Here is a 16,696-nt window from a genome sequence, read left to right on the forward strand (position 1 = left end):
GATATAGTCTATATCCCGACTATGTAGAAGCCACAAATCAAAGAGCGGCTGCCACCCATAGTAAGAATCATACGTCTCTACGTATGGGTCTTGATTTTCTTTGCCCTCAAGCTTGGAGTGATATTGACTTTGTAAGCTCGTCGGTCCAGCAATACTTGTCATGAACTGAAAATTTTGGAAAGATATTCCGACTCTAGGCTGAAACTCATGGAGGATGTAATATTTTGGATGTGGCGTCAATGACAAGAATGGATCTTCTACTGATGTGCTTGTAAAGTCCATTGATGAGTTCTGTAATGGACTGGGCCTCTGCGCTCTGCTAACCCACTCTGGGCCGGCCCAGCCATACTCATGGCCTCTTCCCCTCCTGGTGGGGAATTTCATGCCCTCCCTAAGACTTGAACCTTGCACTCCAGGATAAGTACAAAGTCCACTCAGTCTTGGTACCATTGAGCTAGTCTTGGTACCAAGATTGAGTGGACTTTGTACTTATCTTGGAGTGCAAGGTTCAAGTCTTGGGGAGGGCATGAAATTCCCCACCAGGAGGGGAAGAGGCCATGAGTATGGCTGGGCCGGCCCAGAGTGGGTTAGCAGAGCGCAGAGGCCCAGTCAATTACATAAAAGGGAGCCCTTTTATGTAATGGACTGGGCCTCTAGCGCAATTACTTCATTCTCTTGACAGATATCATAAATTGGTTCTATAAAACTCTCAATATGTTCATCCAAAAGACTCAAAGAGTTGATGCGGCTTTCTAAAGACTTATTTATCTCTGTCTGTTGTAACACAATGTTCTCCAACTGAGCCACCTGATCCGAAAAATGCCCTATATACTCTTCTTGATGCTCAGGTGGTTGGTTCACAAAATTTGTGGAGTTGAATTTTGGAGGATGTTGGTGACTCCAACCCTGCAGTGAAGGATCACAATGCCAATGGTAGTCAAAATCTGTCATATCATTTAACAAATGCATCACACTATCGTAATCTCTGCTGTACAAGTGACTCCCAGTTGCTAAAGATCCATAATCCACCCAACTTCTTGTTGGCGCATCCAAACCACCATAAAAAATTTGAATTAGCGTGTAGTTCGAAAAATCATGATATCGACATCTGTCTGCCAAATCATTGAATCTTCCCCAAACAGCATAAAATGGTTCCGAATATTGTTGGCCAAATCTTGTGAACACTTGTCGATGATCCATCTTCAAGTAAGTCACAAGTAGGAAAAAAATATGATTAATAATTAAAAATAAAACAAATTCAAGAAAGAAAAAAAAATGTCTAGTCTCAAGCAAATAATCTATCCTAATATTAACTAAATAGTCCCCGGCAACGGCGCCAAAAACTTGACCGCTTAATTCGGTATTTACTAGAAAGTGCACTAGGTCAAGTATAGTAAAGTGAACAAAGAGTCCATGTATCGATCCCACAGGAACTGTTGTCAATTCTCAAGAATAAATTATTTTACTTAATCTAGACAAAAATAATAAAGAAGGATGCAACGAATTAAATAAAAATTTAATTACTAAAAATAATAAGAAATAAAATAACTGAAAGATAAATATAATTAAATTGAGACAACCAAGACACACGCAGGTACCGAACAAATCATGTAACATGTAGCCGGTTCAGGACTCAGATTTAATCTTAGATCACGGGAATTCTCCTAACTTGTTCAAAGGTCTATTTCTAGAATAATCAAACCTACTCTAATATTGACGGATTAATCTTTTGTAATTCTAATCAAATTTGAATGCATTAACTATTTGTAAAAATTCATTTTACACATAAAGTCGCACACTGAAATCGAATTCTATTTCTAGTCAGTTTTACCATGTGTTGATTATCAGAGTGATCGAAATCAATACCTCATCTGTCGACTTGAAATCAATTAACATGCAAGCAAACAGTTGATCAGACAATCCACAAGACAAATATGAATCTAAAAATCAATAAAATAAAATCAAGTCTGAGAAATCCCAAACAAACATCCAAGTTTTCTACAAAGATTTGTTCGGCCCAATCACGCCGTCTTGGTTGAAGAAAATCTACCCAATAATTAAAAACAATACTTTAATAAACAAAAATAAAGAAGAATAGGAGAAGAAAAAGTGTAGAAATCTTCTCCCAAGCTCCGAGCCGCCTCCTTCTGTCTCTGATGCGTGCGTTTTGGAAAAATTCATATCTCGAGATAGCTGAAATTTGGGCAGCAGCTTCAAAACATCTTGAATTCATTTTGAATGGTGGAGATTGGATTTGAATCTCTATAAAATTAAAATTGAATTTTTGACCAAGGCTGCTCCGTAATTCATTCTTCTAAAATTCATTTTCTTACAAAATTAACCCGTAGAGTGAAATACACATGCACGCAATAAAAAACATAAAAACACACAAAACAATATGAATGCACACAAAATAGAAACAAAAATATCACGAACTAATGCATACAAAATGTATTTATCAATAACCCAGAAAGATAACTTCATCTGACTTTGCATCAAATGTAGTCAGATGACTTTTACTGTTATTGTGGATGTAGCACTTGCAACCAAACACCTTGAAGTAGGATACCATTGGCTGCTTGTCATTCTAGTTCTCATATGGTTTCTTTCCAAGTTTTTTATTAATCATCGACATGTTTGGTGTGTAACATGTCGTGTTCATGCCTCTGCCCAAAAACGTAGGGACACCCCAGAATCAGCCGACATAGTTCTCGCAGCTTCTTTTAGAGTTCTATTCCTCCTTTCTTCAACACCATTTTTCTAAGTTGTTCTAGCTGCTGAGAACTCGTGTCTTATTCCATGATGCTCTAAAAATGAAGACAAAATTCGATTGAAAAATTCAGTCCTCCTGTAATTCCTGATTTTTCCAATCCCAGAAAAAATTTCTTTTAAAAGTCGTTTAAAAAGCTTTATCAGTTGAGAAGCAGTCTTGAATTTTGATTTTAGAAAAATAACCCAGGTGAAACGTGAGTATTCATCTACCACAACTAGAATATACTTCATTTCCCCTAAGCTAGTCACTAGAATAGAACCAAAAAAGTCCATGTGCAGCTGTTCCAAGCTTCGGGTTGATGAATTACAGAATTTGTTTTTAAATTATGACCTTAATTTCTTCCCAAGTTGAGAAGCTGAGCATAATTTGTCTTTATTAAAATCAATTTTTGGCAGTCCAATGACTAAGACATGCTTGCTCAGACTAGCAATAGCCTTTAAATTTAGGTGCTTTAGATTATTATGCCACAACTAGTTTTTGGTATGATTTGCAGCTACAAGGAATATTGGCTCGACTGGTTGGTCTGTCCAAATGACTTTGTAGGTATTTCCACAACTATTTCTTCTTAAGATAGTATCACCAGGAAACTGGGTTTCATGAACTCGACTAAATAACCTATATCACATAGTTGGCTAATGCTTATCAGATTGTATTTCAGATTTTCAACAAGTAACACATCATCAATAATAAACCATGGATAATCTTGCTCTTACCCATGGTTCTACGTGTTGAATTATCACCATAAGTGATCTTTGGTCTTGTGCAAAAATTCAGTTGAGTGAACAGTCATGCTTCTCCAGTCATGTGTATGGAGCAATCACTACCAAGATACCGAATTGATTATTTTAGGTCTCCTGCTCCTCCTATTACCTGCCAAAATAAAGTTGAATAATATGGTCCCTATATATTTGGGTCCATAAGGTATTAAGCCTTTGGGTACCCACACTTGAATCACCCTTACTGAACGACCCCTGTGTGAATCCCACAGGGTGCGTGCTTGTGCAGGTGCAGTTGAGTGTGGTGTTTTGTGTGTGCTTGAAACCATTTTTTTTTTTTACCATTCCCAGGTCCTTAATTTTCCTATATATTTTTTGAACTGGTATGGAGGTGTAATATTGTCTATGTGGACCATTCATTGAGCGATGCCTAGATCGACTGGTCTGCAGAGGCATCCAGTCGTGCTTAGCAGTCGAGCTCTCTTGCACATAGCCAATTCCACATCTCCTTCCAGGAACTTGAAGTTTCACAGGCTTCTCAATATTTGGGGCATCATCACGATGTTCATATCGCAAGCTGGATTTTACAAAATGAATGTATTTCCCTTTGAACATGTCCAACTTTGGGCGAGTATCGTTTCAGCAGTCCATTCGTTGTTGCTAAAATCCAGAACAGTCTTGTCTCCCATTGGCCTTTCCAACTCATGCAACTTAGTTAGAGTGACTGAAGACTTATTTCATATTTTTATCAAGTAACTTAGCTTTTGATTCTCATAACTTAGCCTTTAGTACTCAGTCTGTACCTTTGCATTCTCGGTCTTTTGCTTAGAAATCTCTTCTTCTAGATTGATTCTCTCAAATGACTATTCCCAACTAACCTTAGTTGAGGCGTCTTATAGGTCATATTTCTTTTCTTTGACTTCCTCGATTGACAAGAATAGTCTTTGGTACTCATTTATCATGTCATGAATTGCATTGATCAAGTCTTCTCGTATAAATTTTTTGGAACTGAATTCAAATACATGTTCACTCGTAGTCTCAAGTTCTTGATCGTTGGCCATTAAGCAAGTACTTGCTTCATCATCAGTGGAACTTGTTGAACAGTCTGACTCGGATGAGTTACTATCTGTCTCTTCCCACTTTGCCTTGCTCTCTTTTGCTAAAAGTACTTCATGCTTCTTCTTGTCATGCTTTCTATTGTATTTGGACCTTCTTATTTCAACTGGATTCTTGATTTTGTCAACTGATATTTCGTCATATCTCTTGGGCTTAGAGAAGTCGGCAATTAAGTGTCCACTCATGCCATAGTTTTAGAAAGCACCTGCATCCTCAACTTATTCTTTCTTCTGGAAACACTTCTTCGAGTAGTTGTTGTTTGAAAAGCTTCCTTGGTTCTTTCTCAAGAATTTCCCAAATGTATTCACGAATAGTTACATAGCATCACTGCTCAGTTTTTCTACTGTCTTATCAACTGGACAAGGTGAATCCAGTTTCACAACTGTTAAGGCTTTGGTAGCTGGGGTGTTCGACTGATCACCTTCTCGGTTTAGTAATTCGAACTCATAAGCCTTTAGGTCAACAAAAAGATCATGTAGCTCTAATTTGTTCAAATATTTAGATTCTCTCATGGCCATTGTCTTCACGTATCATTCCTTAGGTAGTCCTCTCATGACCTTTAAAATAACCTCTTTGTTTTGATATGTCTTTCCAAGAACAGCCGATTCAATAACAATTCTACTGACTCGTTCATCAAACTCTATCATTGACTCTCCATTCTTCAATTTGATGTTGTTAAATTTTTTAGTTGTAAAAGACAATTTGTTCTCTTTCATCTGCTCATTTCCTTCATAGAGTTGTATCAGTTTTTCCCAAATTTCCTTGGAGATTTTGAACATCTTAATTCTGATAAAAGTGTTCTTGTCGAGAGTCTTGTACAAAATGTTGGACTCTTAGTTTTGATGATTACAAATTGAACTGTCAAGTTTTGTAAAACAAATACAAGATCGTAAGATTCTCAAAAGAGTCTTTGAACTTCTTGAACTGCTTAAAAGAGTCTTCGAACTTCTTGAACTGCTTAAAAAAGTCTTTGAACAAATTGAACTGCTCAACAGAGTCTTCAAGCGATACTTACCAGCAAAGGAGCAACACTTCAGGATCAAGGAACATATTTTCACTAGCATATTGGGCCTATTGGCCTTCTGAGCAAAAATCTCGTGGAAAAATCAAGTCAATTTATGGTATTATATCCAGGCATATTAGTCTGTTGGGCCAAAAGCCTGCGGCACGGACCAATATGTCTGTAGAGGGCATTTTTGGCCTATAAATTAATTTGGCCCATTAATTCATCACTTAATCCATTTAGCATTTTAATGATGGACCATGTTGGATTAAAGCTCAAGAAAGCTATAGCAACTGCAAAGAAATTGGTCAACAAACTGGATAGTCGAGGAACCATCTCGAAGAACCAACTCGGGAAAGAAAGTAGAATGAGAGATAAGAAGAACAAGTCAAAGAAGTTACAAGTTGGTGGGGTTGTTAGTAGGGCTTTTAGTGCTGCAGTTAGTAGGTTAGTGGATGCAAGCAATTATTGTAGGAACTCACTCGGGGAACCAAAGTTTAAAAGAACATAAGCAATGCAACATCATTCTCTCCAACAACTCATTATCAACAAACAAATAAATTAATATCTCCAAATTTAGTCTGCATATTTAGTTTCAATGTGTGTATTTCGAGTTTTTAGTCTTAGTTCTATCTTTCTAGTTCTATATAATCTAGTTCTTTAGCTTTCAGATTTCATTTTTCATTTCTTCTTCATTGTAAAAATATTATTTTAAATTTTAGGTGATATAATCATGTATTCATATCATTTATTTTTCATGTTCTTTAATTACATTTGTTAAATTGTGGTTAGTCGCATAAAAGTCCAAGTATGTTATAACGACGGCCGAATTTGGACTCACAAAATCAAACTAGAAGTTAGATTTTCACATTCTTTTATCACATTTTGGCATGATTTGTGTTTGACAAACCCGCACGCAAAAATCCGAGCCAAACAACTCTCTATAGTCACATGCTCTGATTCTCTAGAAATTTTATTGGACAAATACTGACTTGTGCGTAGGAGTGTCTTTATCGGCTAACCCCCAGAGCCACTCACTTCGACAACCCGTAAAGTTAATTCTCTGGACTTATTCGAGTACAGATCTTCACGCATGACCCATATTTTTTCCAATCGAGTAATATCAATTTTTGGTTACATTACAATGTTTTCTAAAACTACTATACATTCTTTTTATATTTACATGTAGCATAATACTTTATATTAATACTTATTTTCTATCATTATATTATATATTTTTATTAATTATTATACAATGAAAAAATTAACATAAATTCATACTATAAAAACATAGTTTTAAATTATTTTTACCTGTTGGTTGCTTGATCACTTTTATAATGAAACATGATATACCTCAATAAAGTGATCTCCTTGGATGAGCTGAAGAAACTCCTCCAACAAAAGATGAACTGCTGTTGGCCTGAACCATGAACAAGAGTGTTAAGGGGGGGCTGGAAGGTGTTCCGGCATATCCCCTCCGACGCTCAAGTCAGATGCTAGGATTGCGAAATATAGAGAGTGGTGTGTGCACACGAGTGAAAAAATTGGAGTCCAAACAATGAAAATAAACCTGGTATTTATAGGAGAGGGCTTCGGACATTACGCTTACCTTCCTAATCAAGAACCCGAGAATCTCGGGATCACGATCCCGAATATATATGCGGAGATCTTGTCTGAATCTCATTTGATAAAGGAACTATTGATCTGTATATCTTACTGAGCTAAACTGTAATCACTAGGAATTTATATTGCTTCTCTCCTTGGAGTCATATGGAAAGAGGTAAATGAGTTATTGCTGAATCCTTGAACTCACTTTAAACACTGATCCTAACATCCTATCTAGCTCACCAAGGTTGCTGAACCAATCTACCAAGCTAACTCTGTTGGAGAACGCGGCGATCAGATCAATCAAAATTGATACCCGGTGCAGCGAAAGTTTAAAATTTTTTATATGGAACGATTCTATAATGGGTATCAAAACTTAACGATTAAATTGTGTGTGTAAAAATTAAATAACAATTATAAATTTTTACTTCCAATCTAGAATCGAGATTATGGACACCAACAGATTGCTCTACTCTTGTTGTATATCCCTGGAACTGATGGACGAACTGTTCTTCAATCAGGTCCACGAACGGATATTTAATCCCTTTGATAGATTGCACTAGAAAATCTATCAGAAGTTTCTACGAAGAGAATTAACGAATTTGATCCGTTAAACCAGACTGTAATTCAAAATTCACAGGCATGTTTAGAAAATAACTAGGTTTTCAAAAATTGTGACCTCTTGTGTTTAATTTCTGTACTGCAATAACTTATTTATAATGTAGGCCGCTAACAGCTTAGGGCCCATTAGTCATAAGTTCAAGCCCGACAAGCAAAGCCCGCATGTTCAGAAATTAATATAAAATTCATCATGACTCCGATTGATAAACCGATTTCACCAATGTGCACAGAAACCATTTCTGCACCTTTTAAAGTCAAGATAAATTTTTCTGAATCCGAATTCAGTGATTTCCAAAAATGCCCATCCCTATGTCATTTTAGGAAATCTTACTCCTCTACTCTTAAATAAGAAGTCCAACTTCTTTGTTTATTAAATTTAACTCTTTAAATTTAACTATCTCAACGGGGATTAAAAATCCATTACTCTGTGCGACCCTCAATGGTTCAGGGATACAGCTAGCCGTGGGCTCACAACTCCTTGTGACTCGGAACAACAAGTTCCGACTTGCCCATCGAATCATGGTAAGAGCGCCTAGCAACATCGCCCCATGATTCCCTAGGTATCACTGATAGTGCCTGCAAGAACCAATAGATTTTGGTTAGCGTACAGTACGGTCCCTTCATCCAAATATCCCGATCGAATCAACAACCATTGGTAAATCGAGAGTCGTTCGAGATTCGATAACTATGCAATACATCTTGAAGATCAAATAGTGACATCGCATGTGCTACTAAGAAACCATTTCTTAAAACACATCAAGTACTCTGGCCAGAGATTCGTCACATTAATATCTCCTCAAATCGCATAGGATATCCACACTCGCAAGTATGTGGTGAATCCTTGACAACAAAGCATCGACTTCTATATGTGTTGTAACTGTACCCAATCCCGACACCTGATGACCCCAATAGAGTCGGTAAACGAGTCAAAGCACAGTACTAGCATATAGAGTCTCAATGATGTTTCAAGTAGTAAGGACTAATGGTGTACAACCAAAACCGCGGACTTTATCCACTCGATAAGTGATAACCACTTGGAAAGTCCGGATAGGGTAGTTCGATCATTCATCGTATGAATATCCATTTGCATGCTTCGAACATCTCTATGTTCCTTACCAATGAAACGTGGTACTCTGCATCGCAAATGCTAGTCTCAATCTCGAGCGATCCTTATCCTTATTATCGGACGGCTCAATCGACTAGGAACAGTTTAGAATATACAGTGACTATAAGATGTGTTTCATGATAGACATCCCCATGTTCTACCACATCTTACATACACTATAGTATATTCAAGGTCTTTATCAAAACAACAATAGTATATCACAATATAACAATATGAAGAAAGATAAAGTCATTGCCATTAATAAAAGTGTAAATTATATTTAAACAAAAGATTGTTTATACAAAGAGTCATCAAAGCCCTTAGCCACAAGTTGGCTCAGCGGGCACCCACTCTTTCAATCTCCCACTTGCCCTAAAGCCAACTAGTCATACTACGTAGACCCATTGCTTCGCGATGTTTGTCAAATAATGGTCCTGGCAAGGGCTTAGTAAGTGGATCAGCGATATTGTCTGCAGAGGCCACTCTTTCGACAGTGATGTCTCCTCTTTCCACAATCTCCCGGATGATGTGGTATTTCCTCAGTACGTGTTTGGATCTTTGATGAGACCTTGGTTCCTTTGCCTGAGCAACGGCACCCGTGTTGTCACAGTACACCGGGACTGGACCAACAACTTCAGGAATGACGCCCAACTCTTGGACGAAATTCCTCATCCAAACGGCCTCTTTAGCAGCAGCTGATGCTGCAATGTATTCTGCCTCAGTGGTGGAATCCGCTGTGGTGTCCTGCTTGGAACTTTTCCAAGATACAGCACCACCATTGAGCATGAACACAAATACAGAGGTTGACTTCGAGTCATCCACGTCACTTTGGAAGCTAGAGTCGGTATAGCCTTCCAATTTTAGTTCTCTTCCTCCATATACCATGAACATATTCTTAGTCCTTCTTAAGTACTTAAGAATGTCCTTCACGGCTTTCCAATGCATTTGACCGGGATTAGCTTGATATCTGCTCGTGACACTCAGAGCAAATGCTACATCCGGTCTGGTAGATATCATCCCATACATGATACTACCTATGGCTGACGCATATGGTGCATGTGTCATTTTCTCTATCTCTTCATCAGTCTTGGGACACATAGACTTGGATAGAGAAACTCCATGGCACATGGGTAGATGTCCTCTCTTGGACCCATCCATTGAAAACCGTTTCAATATGGTGTCGATGTAGGTTAATTGAGTGAGTCCTATCATTCTCTTAGATCTATCTCTATAGATCTGTATCCCTAGAATATAGGATGCCTCACCCAAATCCTTCATCGAGAATCTACCTGATAACCATATCTTTGTTGACTGCAACATCCCTACGTCATTCCCAATGAGTAGGATGTCATCAACATAAAGTACTAAGAATGTCACAACATCCTTAACTACTTTCTTGTACACGCATGGTTCCTCCGGGTTCTTGATGAAACCAAAATCCTTTATTGTTTCATCAAATTTCTGGTTCCAACTTCTTGATGCTTGTTTTAGACCATAGATTGATCTCTGAAGCTTGCATACCTTATGCTCGCTTCCCATGGATGTGTATCCCTCAGGCTGCGTCATATAGATCTCTTCCTTAATGTTTCCATTAAGAAATGCAGTCTTCACATCCATCTGCCATATCTCATAGTCATACCAAGCAGCTATGGCAATAAGGATTCTTATGGACTTGAACATTGCAACTGGTGAAAAGGTTTCGTCATAGTCAACTCCTTGTCTTTGAGTATAACCTTTCGCCACCAATCGCGCCTTGTAGGTCAACACCTTACCATCAGGCCCAAGCTTTCTCTTGTAGATCCATTTACACCCTATTGGAACAATTCCATCGGGAGGATCTACTAAAGACCAAACTTGGTTTGTATGCATCGAATCTATTTCCGACTGCATAGCTTCAAGCCATAAATTTGAATCCGCATCAGAAATTGCTTCCTTGAAGTTTCTTGGATCACATCCAACATCGGGTTCATCTTGATCCCCTTCAAGAAGAAGACCATATCGAATAGGAGGTCTAGAAGTCCTCTCGGATCTTCTAAGTATAGGCGTGTCTATCAATGGTTCCTGAGGTGTAGGATCGTTATTTTGTATTTCGGGTTCTTCTCGAATTTCTTCGAGTTCCATCATCTTGCCTTTCTTATCCAATAAGAACTCCTTCTCCAAGAAGGTGGCATTCCTTGAAACAAACACCTTTGTTTCAGCAGGATGATAGAAATAATATCCGATTGAATTCTTCGGATACCCTACAAAATAACTTAAGGTGGATCGACTATCCAATTTATCTCCCACTGTCTGCTTCACGTAAGCAGGACATCCCCAAATCCTTAAGTACGAATACTTAGGAGCTTTGCCATTCCATAACTCGTATGGTGTTTTGTCCACTGCTTTAGTGTGGACGTTGTTCAACAACAATACCGCCGTTTCAAGCGCGTAGCCCCAAAACGAAGGTGGAAGCTCAGTGAAGCTCATCATGGATCGAACCATGTCCAACAAAGTTCGATTACGACGCTCCGATACACCATTCAGCTGAGGTGTCATAGGAGGAGTCCACTGAGAGAGAATCTCATTCTCTTTTAGATAGTCCAAAAACTCGGTACTTAAGTATTCTCCACCTCGATCCGATCGAAGTGCTTTAATACTTTTACCCAGCTTGTTTTCTACTTCAGCCTTGAATTCTTTGAACTTTTCAAATGCTTCAGACTTATATTTCATTAAATATAAATACCCATACCTAGAATAATTATCAGTAAAGGTAATGAAGTAGGTGTGGCCATATTGAGTACCAACTCTAAATGGACCACAAACATCTATATGGATCAAATCCAACAGATTTTGACTACGCTCAGGTTTCCCCTTAAAAGGAGATTTAGTCATTTTTCCTTTCAGGCAGGATTCACAAGTAGGTAGAGAGTTAATATCAGACATATCAAACATGCCCTCTCCCACTAGCTTGTTCATCCTCCTTGAGGAAATATGACCTAGCCTAGCATGCCAAAGGTTTGCCGGGTTTTGACTATCAATTTTCCTTTTGTTTGTTGTTGCCGGTTTATCAACATAATTTATTGGAACATCTTTTAGTTTTAAGTTATATAGATCATTTTTAAGTTGTCCATTTCCAATCAAACATTCATTCTTGTAAATATTGCAAATCTCATTCACAAAATTGCAAGAATAACCATCTCTATCTAGCATAGAAACAGAAATAATGTTTTTAATCAAATCTGGAACAAATAAACATCTCTCAAAAGTAACTTAAAACCGTTCTGCAAATTTAAATAAACATCTCCCACAGCTTTAGCTTCAACTCTGGAACCATTTCCGAGCCTCAGCTGGGTCTCACCCATTCTAAGCCTGCGACTTCTTGTCATCACCTGCAAATCATTGCAAATGTGAGATCCAAATCCGGTATCCAATACCCAAGAAGTAGTATTAAGTGAAACATTTATTTCAATATAGAACATACCCTTCGCAGTTCGCAACTGCTCTAGATATTCCTTGCAGTTACGCTTCTAGTGACCGGGCTTCTTGCAGTAATGGCAAACATCCTTGGACTTTTCCATGTTTGAAGCCTTTGTTTTGTACTTCTTCTCGGGTTCGATTTTCTTGGGTGGGGCAGAACGTTTCTTACCCTTTGTACTTGGCCCCTTCTTAGCAGAAGAAGAGGATCCCACCAAGAAAGCCGGTTTATCCTTCTTTAATGTGGATTCATATGTTACAAGCATATTGACCATCTCTTCAAGGGAGGCCTCTATCTTGTTCATATTGAAATTCACCACAAATCCGTCAAACGAAGAAGGAAGAGATAGAAGTAGTAAGTCCACGTTGAGTTCATGCTCCAACACCAAATCAAGCGTTACCAACTTCTGTATGAGCCAAATCACTCGTACCCCATGATCACGGACCGAAGTCCCTTCACGCATGCGACACGTCATTAGCTCCTTTACAGTAGCGAACCTTTCAGCTCTCGATTGAGCCCCAAAAAGTTCCTTGAGTTGTACGTGAATGTCAGCAGCATTCACGGTGTCCTCAAATCGCCTCTGGAGTTCATCAGACATCGAGGCTTGCATATAGAATTTGGCCTTGATATCATGGTCCCACCATGTATCAAGTTTGGCTAACTCTTCCGGACTTATGTCAGCTGGTGCTTTCTTCGGAGGAGATTTTTCTAACACGTAGAGCATCTTCTCCGAAGTCAAGACAATCTTCAACTTACGGAACTATTCCGTATAGTTTGCGCCAGTCAGTTTATTTTGTTCGAGGATCGAGAAAAGTGGATTACGCGAATTCATCTTTATGAAATACTGAAAAAAACAGACAAATATCAGTGATTGTTTAATTAATTTACTAAGACATAAAATAGGCGAAATTTATTTTATGAATCTCACTCCCACTATTTTAACGATTTCACTACCCTCTAGTGAAAACGGGAAACTGTTTTCCTTAGTGAGAACATGGAGTCCAATTGACAAACTATGGTCCCGAATAATATCAGCCAACCATAATTTTCAAAAGGTAGAGCCCAATTGCTTCCAAAGCAACCTCCACGTTTTTACCTCATGTCCAATAAGGGCCCAATAATATGACGCCGTTTATTGTGACATGTCAAGATGACCCATCAATATTAAGTTGTGATGGACGGTCGCCATGTGGATCCCCCAATAAAATGAGCCGATCCCATGGGAGTTCCACCCAACTTACAACATGTGTCGATCTAATGTACAGCTTTCCGACGAACGGGCCCCCCCAATAATATGAGCCGGACCATATCCGCGGGTAGCATCTCATACATTGATCGTTGATGGAAGGTAGGAACATTTAAACAATTTTAAATTTCCTTTATTTATCTTGATATCAATTTTAAATCATATTTAAAATGAGGAATTTTAATTTTGAAAATTTGTCTCATCATTTTAAAATTTGTATGCTTGCCGGATTCACACAATTTTGTCTAAAACATGCATACAACGATAATATCATATATTATATAGGATGATCGATTCCATTTCTAATCGACCCGTGGTTGCCAATCACGAGTCTTAGTCCAATCCTAGGTAATATGCAGTATGCAATGCAATCCTATTACATTGAGCTTCCAATTTACATTTCTTCTGTATTTATTGTCTGCTGGGCCCACCTCCATCTTCAAATCTTCATCTCCCACTAAGTCTAATGTATTTACAATAAATAACCATGACAAGTAGGGGATACATTTCAAGGGGTGGGAACGGGCCATAAACCAGACCCACTTTTATTACATATGACAATTCATATTGGGCCATAAACCAGGCCCATTAATAAATCCAACAACAATAAAAACAAATGTAAATTCCTAACATACACCTACAAAATTGGTCATGGCAATCGATCATCCTTATCCAATAACATTTAATTCAAAATTAATTTATTGGATAACATGCAATGGCAATTTAAATTAAAAGGATAAAATCATATTCCATATATAAAATCTTATTTTACATACAAAATCATATTTTATCTTTTTATCAAATGAAATCATATTTTATCTATAAAATCCAATTTTATACATAAAATCATATTTTACTCAATATATCCATAAGATCATATCTTATCATCAATTGTACCAAAAATAATTAATTTTATAAAATCTGATTTAACGGATAAAATATTTAAATTTTCCAAAAATTCAAATTTATCCAAAAATCAATTTTAAAATTTTCGGACTCGAACAATTCGATCCGATGCCTCGTGGACCAATCAAAAACAATTTTCGATCACACCAAAAATAGAATTTTAACATATTAAAATTTAATTTTAAAATTAAAAAATTAATTTTTCGCGGGCCGCCCGGGACACTCCCGGGCTGCCCGCGCCCAAAAGGGCTCGGGCCGGGCAGCGACGATCGCTGCCCTGGGCAGCGCCGTGCGCAGGCGACCATCGCTGCCCCCCCCCCCGGGCAGCGATCCAATCGCTGCCCGGGTTTTGCCCGAAAAAAAATTTTTATTTTAAAATATTTATTTTGTTTCAAAAATCGAGGCTTAAAAATTTTTGTACAATCGATTAATTTAATCGCTTGATCTGAGCAACCTGGCTCTGATACCACTGTTGGAGAACGCGGCGATCAGATCAATCAGAATTGATACCCGGTGCAGCGGAAGTTTAAAATTTTTTATATGGAACGATTCCATAATGGGTATCAAAACTTAACGATTAAATTGTGTGTGTAAAAATTAAATAACAATTATAAATTTTTACCTCCAATCTCGAATCGAGATTATGGACACCAACAGATTGCTCTGCTCTTGTTGTATATCCCTGGAACTGATGGACGAACTGTTCTTCAATCAGGTCCACGAACGGATATTTAATCCCTCTGATAGATTGCACTAGAAAATCTATCAGAAGTTTCTACGAAGAGAATTAACGAATTTGATCCGTTAAACCAGACTGTAATTCAAAATTCACAGGCATGTTCAGAAAATAACTAGGTTTTCGAAAATTGTGACCTCTTGTGTTTAATTTCTGTATTGTAATAACTTATTTATAATGTAGGCCGCTAACAGCTTAGGGCCCATTAGTCATAAGTTCAAGCCCGACAAGCAAAGCCCGCATGTTCAGAAATTAATATAAAATTCATCATGACTCCGATTGATAAACCGATTTCACCAATGTGCACAGAAACCATTTCTGCACCTTTTAAAGTCAAGATAAATTTTTCTGAATCCGAATTCAGTGATTTCCAAAAATGCCCATCCCTATGTCATTTTAGGAAATCTTACTCCTTTACTCTTAAATAAGAAGTCCAAATTCTTTGTTTATTAAATTTAACTCTTTAAATTTAACTATCTCAACGGGGATTAAAAATCCATTACTCTGTGTGACCCTCAATGGTTCAGGGATACATCTAGCCGTGGGCTCACAACTCCTTGTGACTCGGAACAACAATTTCCGTCTTGCCCATCGAATCATGGTAAGGGCGCCTAGCAACATCGCCCCATGATTCCCTAGGTATCACTGATAGTGCCTGCAAGAACCAATAGATTTTGGTTAGCGTACAGTACGGTCCCTTCATCCAAATATCCCGATCGAATCAACAACCATTGGTAAATCGAGAGTCGTTCGAGATTCGATAACTATGCAATACATCTTGAAGATCAAATAGTGACATCGCATGTGCTACTAAGAAACCATTTCTTAAAACACATCAAGTACTCTGGCCAGAGATTCGTCACACTAATATCTCCTCAGATCGCATAGGATATCCACACTCGCAAGTATGTGGTGAATCCTTGACAACAAAGCATCGACTCCTATATGTGTTGTAACTGTACCCAATCCCGACACCTGATGACCCTAATAGAGTCGGTAAACGAGTCAAAGCACAGTACTAGCATATAGAGTCTCAATGATGTTTCAAGTAGTAAGGACTAATGGTGTACAACCAAAACCGCGTACTTTATCCACTCGATAAGTGATAACCACTTGGAAAGTCCGGATAGGGTAGTTCGATCATTCATCGTATGAATATCCATTTGCATGCTTCGAACATCTCTATGTTCCTTACCAATGAAACGTGGTACTCTGCATCGCAAATGCTAGTCTCAATCTCGAGCGATCCTTATCCTTATTATCGGACGGCTCAATCGACTAGGAACAGTTTAGAATATACAGTGACTATAAGATGTGTTTCATGATAGACATCCCCATGTTCTACCACATCTTACATACACTATAGTATATTCAAGGTCTTTATCAAAAAAACAATAGTATATCACAATATAACA

The sequence above is a fragment of the Henckelia pumila genome, chromosome 3 (genome assembly GCF_033568475.1).
Source record: "Henckelia pumila isolate YLH828 chromosome 3, ASM3356847v2, whole genome shotgun sequence".
Classification (NCBI taxonomy): domain Eukaryota; kingdom Viridiplantae; phylum Streptophyta; class Magnoliopsida; order Lamiales; family Gesneriaceae; genus Henckelia; species Henckelia pumila.